Source organism: Oncorhynchus gorbuscha, unplaced genomic scaffold, assembly GCF_021184085.1.
Source record: "Oncorhynchus gorbuscha isolate QuinsamMale2020 ecotype Even-year unplaced genomic scaffold, OgorEven_v1.0 Un_scaffold_12484, whole genome shotgun sequence".
Taxonomy (NCBI): Eukaryota; Metazoa; Chordata; class Actinopteri; order Salmoniformes; family Salmonidae; genus Oncorhynchus; species Oncorhynchus gorbuscha.
The window spans coordinates 571-8,540 of NW_025754831.1; the positions used below are offsets into that span (position 1 = coordinate 571).

Sequence of the window (7,970 nt, forward strand, 5' to 3'; positions counted from 1 at the left end):
AAGTGGTTTAAGTGATATAGAACTGGTTTAAATTATTTAAGTGATATAGACCTGGTTTAAGTGATATAGAACTGGTTTAAGGTGATATAGAACGGGTTTAAATGATTTAAGTGATATAGAACTGGTTTAAGTGATATAGAACTGGTTTAAATGATATAGAACTGGTTTAAGTGATATAGACCTGGTTTAAGTGATATAGACCTGGTTTAAGTGATATAGACCTGGTTATAGACCTGGTTTAAGTGATATAGACCTGGTTTAAGTGATATAGACCTGGTTTAAGTGATATAGACCTGGTTTAAGTGATATAGACCTGGTTTAAGTGATATAGACCTGGTTTAAATGATATAGAACTGGTTTAAGTGATATAGAACTGGTTTAAATGATATAGACCTGGTTTAAATGATATAGAACTGGTTTAAGTGATATAAAACTGGTTTAAGTGATATAGAACTGGTTTAAGTGATATAAAACTGGTTTAAGTGATATAGAACTGGTTTAAGTGATATAAAACTGGTTTAAGTGATATAGAACTGGTTTAAGTGATATAGAACTGTTTTTTTTTACCTATCATCATTCAGGCAGGATGTAAATTCATACTAAGCAACCCTCCCCTTATACACTTGGTTTGAGCTTTCACTGTCAACACAAAAAATGTGTTCACAGCATCAGATTTCACATCTCACAACACATGGGTTTGACGGGCAGCTCTTTGGCACGGTCTGGCCATGACTGGAGGTGACGTCTCAGTCCAGAGGACACTGCAGAAGGAAGACAACCGCTGAATTCAACAGGTTTATTTCATTTTCCAGATGATGATGATGATGGATGATGACATAAGAGTAATGGCAGCGTTTCCACAGGAAAGGACCGGTATAACCTGCCCAATTCAACCGTTATCACATCCCACTAGCATTCTCATACCAACGCAATGGATCTCTGCACTAAAGGATAAGGTCCGAGGTGGATGATCGAAGACATGGTTGTGGACAGTAGAGACTGTTGATGGCTTGCTGACGTGTTCTCTCTAGGTTAATAGGTCACGACCAACGTCGTTCCATATTTTACTCAAATAATTTCCCCAGACCACATGAAACAATGTTTTTAAAACCAGAGGGCACCAGACGGAGATATGGACATTAACTTCTCAAGGATTACAGAGCCATACGATTACTTAACCATCAGGAGGGGAAAACGCAGCAGAGATATCGATAGTAAATAAGACCGTTTTATTTAAACCCAGATCAAGGTATTATTATTAATATGAATGATCAGTTCTCCGGCCGGGGCAGTGTGCCGTTGCCGTGGTGACGTGTGTTGATTGACAGTGTGAGTGACGTTGCCGTGGTGACGTGTGTTGAGGTTCTCTGGGGAAGGGTAAGCTGGGCAAGTAGAGAGCGCATCAAGGGATTGACAGGGTGAGTGACGTTGCCGTGGTGACGTGTGTTGATTGACAGTGTGAGTGACGTTGCCGTGGTGACGTGTGTTGATTGACAGTGTGTCTCTTAGCTGATGTTGCCTCCTTTCAGTGTTTTACAGGTGATGTGTCCCAGTTTGGTCATCAGGTGTTTGTCCTGCCACTGGGCTACACACTGTCCTGACACCTTCAGGTCCACCTGGAGAGAGAGAGAGAGACATCTAATATACTCTGAAATGGACGTTCACTAGCAAGTAGCAAAATATAGCAGCGTTAGGCGTTGGAAACAAGTGGAACAGATCAGCGAAATGAACTGCAATCCAACTAGCTGAAATAACATTCAGTCATTTATTGGTCTGTCATTTTAAGAGAAAACAGGCTAGGGGTCATTCAGACATACCTGTAGTTTCTCCCACAGCTTTTTCTTTGGGTTTAGTTTGTCGTCTGGCTTGCCCGTCTCGCACTCCTCAACGAACACCCGTTCCCCGGGTGACGACCCCTCAGGGGGGTCAAGAGGCTCCACTCTTCTGGGATCCCCCTCACTGGGTTAACAGCCAATCAGAGATAAGAGAGTCAGAAGTCAGGAAGTGATGGATGAGGAAATGGGTGGGCTGTGTCCGGTGATACACACACACAGAGAGAGAGGAGAAGAGAGAAACAGAGAGAGAGAGAGGAGAGAGAGAGAAGAGAGAAACAGAGAGAGAGAAGAGAGAGGAGAGAGAGAAGAGAGAAACAGAGAGAGAGAGAGAGAGAGAGAGAGAGGAGAGAGAGGAGAGAGAGGAGAGAGAGGAGAGAGAGAGGAGAGAGAGAGGAGAGAGAGAGAGAGAGAGGAGAGAGAGAAGAGAGAGGAGAGAGAGAGAGAGAGAGAGAGAGAGAGAGGAGAGAGAGAAGAGAGAGGAGAGAGAGAAGAGAGAAACAGAGAGAGAGGAGAGAGAGGAGAGAGAGGAGAGAGAGAGAAGAGAGAGAAGAGAGAGAGGAGAGAGAGAGGAGAGAGAGAGGAGAGAGAGAGGAGAGAGAGAGGAGAGAGAGAGAGAGAGAGAGAGAGAAGAGAGAGGAGAGAGAGAGAGGAGAGAGAGAAGAGAGAGGAGAGAGAGAAGAGAGAAACAGAGAGAGAGGAGAGAGAGAGAGAGAGAGGAGAGAGAGAGAAGAGAGAAACAGAGAGAAGAGAGAAACAGAGAGAAGAGAGAAACAGAGAGAGAAGAGAGAGAAGAGAGAAACAGAGAGAGAGGATAAAGATAGAAATAGGAGATACAGAGAAGAGAGAGAAAAGGAAGATAGGAACAGAGAGAGAGAGGATAGATATAACAGAGAGAGAAAGAAGAAGAGGAACAGAGAAATAGATATATATATATAGAGAGGAACAGAGAGAGAGAGAGAGGAGAAGAGAGGAACAGAGAGACAGAGAGAGAAGAAGGGAACAGAGAGAGAGAGAGGAGAAGAGGAACAGAGAGAGAGGAGAGAGAGAAGAGAAAGAAGAGAGAAAAGGAACAGAGAGAGAGAGAAAGAGAAACAGAGAGAGAGAGAGAGGAGAAGAGAGGAACAGAGAGGAGGAGACAGAAAGAGAGAGAGGAAAAGAAGAAAAGAGAACAGAGAAAGAGAGAGGAACAGAAGAGAGAGAACAGAGAGGAATAGAGAGAGGAGAAGAGAGGGAACAGAGAAGAGAGAGAGGAACAGAAGAGAGAGAGGAACAGAGAAGAGAGAGAGAGGAACAGAGAAGAGAGGAACAGAGGAGAGAGGAACAGAGAGAAAGAGAAGAACAAAGAAAGAAGGAACAGAAAAAAGAAGAACAAAGAGAGGAACAGAGAGGAGAAGAAGGAACAGAGAGAGAGAGGAACAGAGAAAGGAACAGGAAGAGGAGGAACAAGAAGAGAGAGAGAAGCAGGGGACAGGAGAAAAGACAAAGGAAGGAGTACCGGTACATAGGAAGGCAGGAAGAGGAGGAGAAAAGGAGGGGAAAGACTCACATGGAGGCACAGAGCAGCATGGCCCAGGACTCCACCCCCTCATCTTCTGGGGCTTCAGGTTGCATAACACCCACCCAGCCTGTCCAAGTCCTCACAGGGAAACGCGGCCAGCCTGAGCCGGCTCACCCCACCGTCCTTGGCTCCAGCCTCTCCGACGTCTATCTTCTCCCAGGTAAAGCAGTCAGCATCCGGATGCTGAGGGAGGCGAGACAGGCAGAGAAGAAAGACCAATCAGTGAAGAGAAAGAAGGAAAGAAATTAGAGATGATTTGCACAGATCCCAAATCCCCGTGCCTATTCTGATCAAAGATGGGATCTAAAATCAGTAATTTCTCCTCTCTTTTGCTCTCTGATGGGGGAAAACAGAGTCTTCCAAGTTTAAATAAGGATAAATGAGTGAATGAATGAACTAATGAATAAATGAATAAATAAACTAATGAATAAATGAATAAACTAATGAATAAACTAATGAATAAACTAATGAATGAATGGACAATACTCTAAGCTAATGAATAAATGAATAAACTAATGAATGAATGAATAAGTAAACTAATAAACTAATGAATAAACTAATGAATGAATGAATAAACTAATGAATGAATAAATGAATAAACTAATGAATGAATAAATGAATAAAAGAGCAAGCAGCGAATGACAGATAAGCTGTTTAATGAATGATCAAACTAATGAATGAATAAACCAAACAAACCCTAATGAATAAACTGAATAAACTAATGAATAAACTGTGAATGAATGAATAAACTAATGAATAAACTAATGAATGAATGAATAAACTAATGAATGAATGAATAAACTAATGAATGAATGAATAAACTAATGAATGAATGAATAAACTAATGAATGAATGAATAAACTAATGAATGAATGAATAAACTAATGAATAAATGAATAAACTAATGAATAAATGAATAAACTAATGAATGAATGAATAAACTAATGAATAAATGAATAAACTAATGAATAAATGAATAAACTAATGAGTGAATAAATACCTTCTCCACACTGATGACCTTGCCCACCCTGATGTCCAGTCTGGAGGGAACCAGCTCATCCTCATCTGCTACTTTAGGTTCCCCTTCCCTGCTCCCCTCTGACAGGGGACAGAGACACACAGGGTCAAGGTCAGGAGGAACAGTCTCCTATAGGTCTACTTCCCAGGGTTCCCCTTCCCTGCTCCCCTGAATGGGACATAAGACACAGGGTCAAGGGTCAGGAGGAACAGTCTCCTATGAATCTATAAACCCCTTCCCTGCTCCCTCTGACAGGGGGACTAAGAGACACAGGGTAATGGTCATGAGGAACAGTCTCCTATAGGTCTACTTTAGGTTCCCCCTTCCCTGCTCCCTCTGACAGGGGGACACAGAGACACACAGGGTCAAGGGTCAGGAGGAACAGTCTCCTATAGGTCTACTTTAGGGTTCCCCTTCCTGCTCCCCTCTGACAGGGGGACCTGAGACACACAGGGTCAGGGTCAGGAGGAACAGTCTCCTATAGGTCTACTTTAGGGTTCCCTTCCCTGCTCCCTCTGACAGGGGGACACAGAGACACACAGGGTCAAGGGTCAGGAGGAACAGTCTCCTATAGGTCTACTTTAGGGTTCCCCTTCCCTGCTCCCTCTGACAGGGGGACACAGAGACACAGGGTCAAGGGGTCAGGAGGAACAGTCTCCTATAGGTCTACTTTAGGGTTCCCCTTCCCTGCTCCCTCTGACAGGGGGACACAGAGACACACAGGGTCAAGGGTCAGGAGGAACAGTCTCCTATAGGTCTACTTTAGGGTTCCCCTTCCCTGCTCCCTCTGACAGGGGGACACAGAGACACAGGGTCAAGGGTCAGGAGGAACAGTCTCCTATAGGTCTACTTTTTAGGGTTCCCCTTCCCTGCCCTCTGACAGGGGGACACAGAGACCAGGGTCAAGGGTCAGGAGGAACAGTCTCCTATAGGTCTACTTTAGGGTTCCCTTCCCTGCTCCCTCTGACAGGGGACAGAGACACACAGGGTCAAGGGTCAGGAGGAACAGTCTCCTATAGGTCTACTTTAGGGTTCCCTTCCCTGCTCCCTCTGACAGGGGGACACAGAGACACACAGGGTCAAGGGTCAGGAGGAACAGTCTCCTACAGGTCTACTTTAGGGTTCCCCTTCCCTGCTCCCTCTGACAGGGGGACAGAGACACACAGGGTCAAGGGTCAGGAGGAACAGTCTCCTATAGGTCTACTTTAGGGTTCCCTTCCCTGCTCCCTCTGACAGGGGACAGAGACACACAGGGTCAAGGGTCAGGAGGAACAGTCTCCTATAGGTCTAGGGTTCCCCTTCCCTGCTCCCTCTGACAGGGGGACACAGTCAAGGGTCAGGAGGAAACAGTCTCCTAGGTCTACTTTAGGGTTCCCCTTCCCTGCTCCCCTCTGACAGGGGACACAGAGACACACAGGGTCAAGGGTCAGGAGAACAGTCCCTACAGGTCTACTTTAGGGTTCCCCTTCCCTGCTCCTCTGACAGGGGACACAGAGACACACAGGGTCAGGGTCAGGAGGAACAGTCTCCTATAGGTCTGCTTTAGGGTTCCCCTTCCCTGCTCCCTCTGACAGGGGGACAGAGACACACAGGGTCAAGGGTCAGGAGGTTCTACTAGCACTGTTCTTTGATGGCTCTGGATAGACCGTGTTGGAGAGTTTACGGGCTCTGGAGACTCAAACTTCTTCCTGATTGGGTCGAGCAGCTTGTTAGAAGAGCCGCCTCCGCCCGCCTTCAGGTCACCAGGATGGATCAGCTAGGCGGCAGAGTTAGAGGTCAAACCAATGTGATGGGCCAACAGCAGTGGTCCATTGCAACATATACGTCATGCCTCTTAGCCAAATTCTTTCTCCCGCTTCCTCAAAGTCTGTGTAGGTTTTTGTCTCCCTCCGAACTTGGGGTCTCTTTTGATGGAGAACTCTGAAAGAGAGCAGCAACACAGACATGCTGACTCTAGTGGTGCCTGGAACAGGAAGGGCGACAGGGAGGAGGAGGAAGAGGGAAACAAGAGAGGAGGAAACAGAACAGGATAGAGGAGGAAGAAGGACAGAACAGGATAGAGGAGAAGAGGACAGAACAGGATAGAGGAGGAAGAGGACAGAACAGGAGAGAGGAGGAGGAGGACAGACAGGAGAGGAGGAGAAGGAAGGAAGATGACAGGAGGAAGAGGACAGAACAGAGAGAGGAGGAAGAGGACAGAACAGGAGAGAGGAGGAAGAGGACAGAACAGGAGAGAGGAGAAGAAAGGACAGAACAGGAGAGAGGAGGAGGAGGACAAGACTGGGGAGAGAGAGGAGGAAAGAGGACAGAAACAGGAGAGAGGAGGAAGGACACCAGGCTGGAGAGAGAGGAGGAGGATAGAGAACAGGAAGAGAGAAGGGACAGAACAAGAGAGAGAGAGGAAACGCGAGGGGATCTCCCTCCCCTACAGTGGGAAGAGGACATGTTTAACAAACCCAGGACTCCGTTGTTCTCAATGTTGCCCGGCTCACAGAAAGCCTTCATGCTGTGCATCTTCTTCCTGTCCAGGAGATAATCTAGACTCCTACAAGGTCAACAGGAAACACACAGGGCCATGTTCATTATGAGCCAACCGGAAAGAAAACGAACAAAAGGGATAAAGCCCCACCTGAACTTGTCCAATAAGAAATGTTCATTTTCTGTTGCAAAATACTTTGCTACTGTTTGTGGTAATAAATACAACCCACAGGCTGTGTTAGTTTTGGATCGGTTAAAACAATATATTACCTCCAAAAGAAGAGGAAGGGATGGATGAATTATAAACATTAAAGGATTGTGATTACTCACCTCCTCTGAAGAACTCATCTTAGCTCCAGTCAGTCCTGGTACCATTGGGTTCATCAGATGGGACCGCTTAGCATAGCCCAGAGAGGGCAGGTACTGGAGGGAGGAGGGAGAGAGAGAGATTGAGGGAAGGAAGAGATGGAGGGAGAGAGAGATGGAGGGAAGGAAGAGATGGAGAGAGAGAGAGATCGAGGGAAGGAAGAGATGGAGAGAGAGAGAGATCGAGGGAAGGAAGAGATGGAGGGAGAGAGAGATCGAGGGAAGGAAGAGATGGAGAGAGAAAGAGATCGAGGGAAGGAAGAGATGGAGAGAGAGAGAGATCGAGGGAAGGAAGAGATGGAGAGAGAGAGAGATCGAGGGAAGGAAGAGATGGAGAGAGAGAGAGATCGAGGGAAGGAAGAGATGGAGAGAGAGAGAGATCGAGGGAAGGAAGAGATGGAGAGAGAGAGAGATCGAGGGAAGGAAGAGATGGAGAGAGAAAGAGATCGAGGGAAGGAAGAGATGGAGAGAGAAAGAGATCGAGGGAAGGAGGGAGGTATATTTTCAGAATTCATACATTATGCAAAACTTATTTCCCAGTTGACCAATGAATTAAGTGAAGGTAAAAAACATCTCTCTCTACAAGAGGACAGTGCTTGTTGATGAACAGGTCAGAAGGTTCAGGGTACCTTCTCAGCCAAGGTGAAGATCTTCCTCTGGTCGACTCCTCCAAACTGGGCATCAACTTTCAGATACTCCTCATCCAGAGCCTAAG

General features: G+C 46.2%; 1 pseudogene; it reads right to left on the reverse strand.

The window, feature by feature from the left end:
* Window positions 1-782: 782 nt before the first annotated feature.
* On the reverse strand, window positions 783-7,965 carry LOC124030536 (annotated as a pseudogene).
* Between the last annotated feature and the right edge of the window lie 5 nt (window positions 7,966-7,970).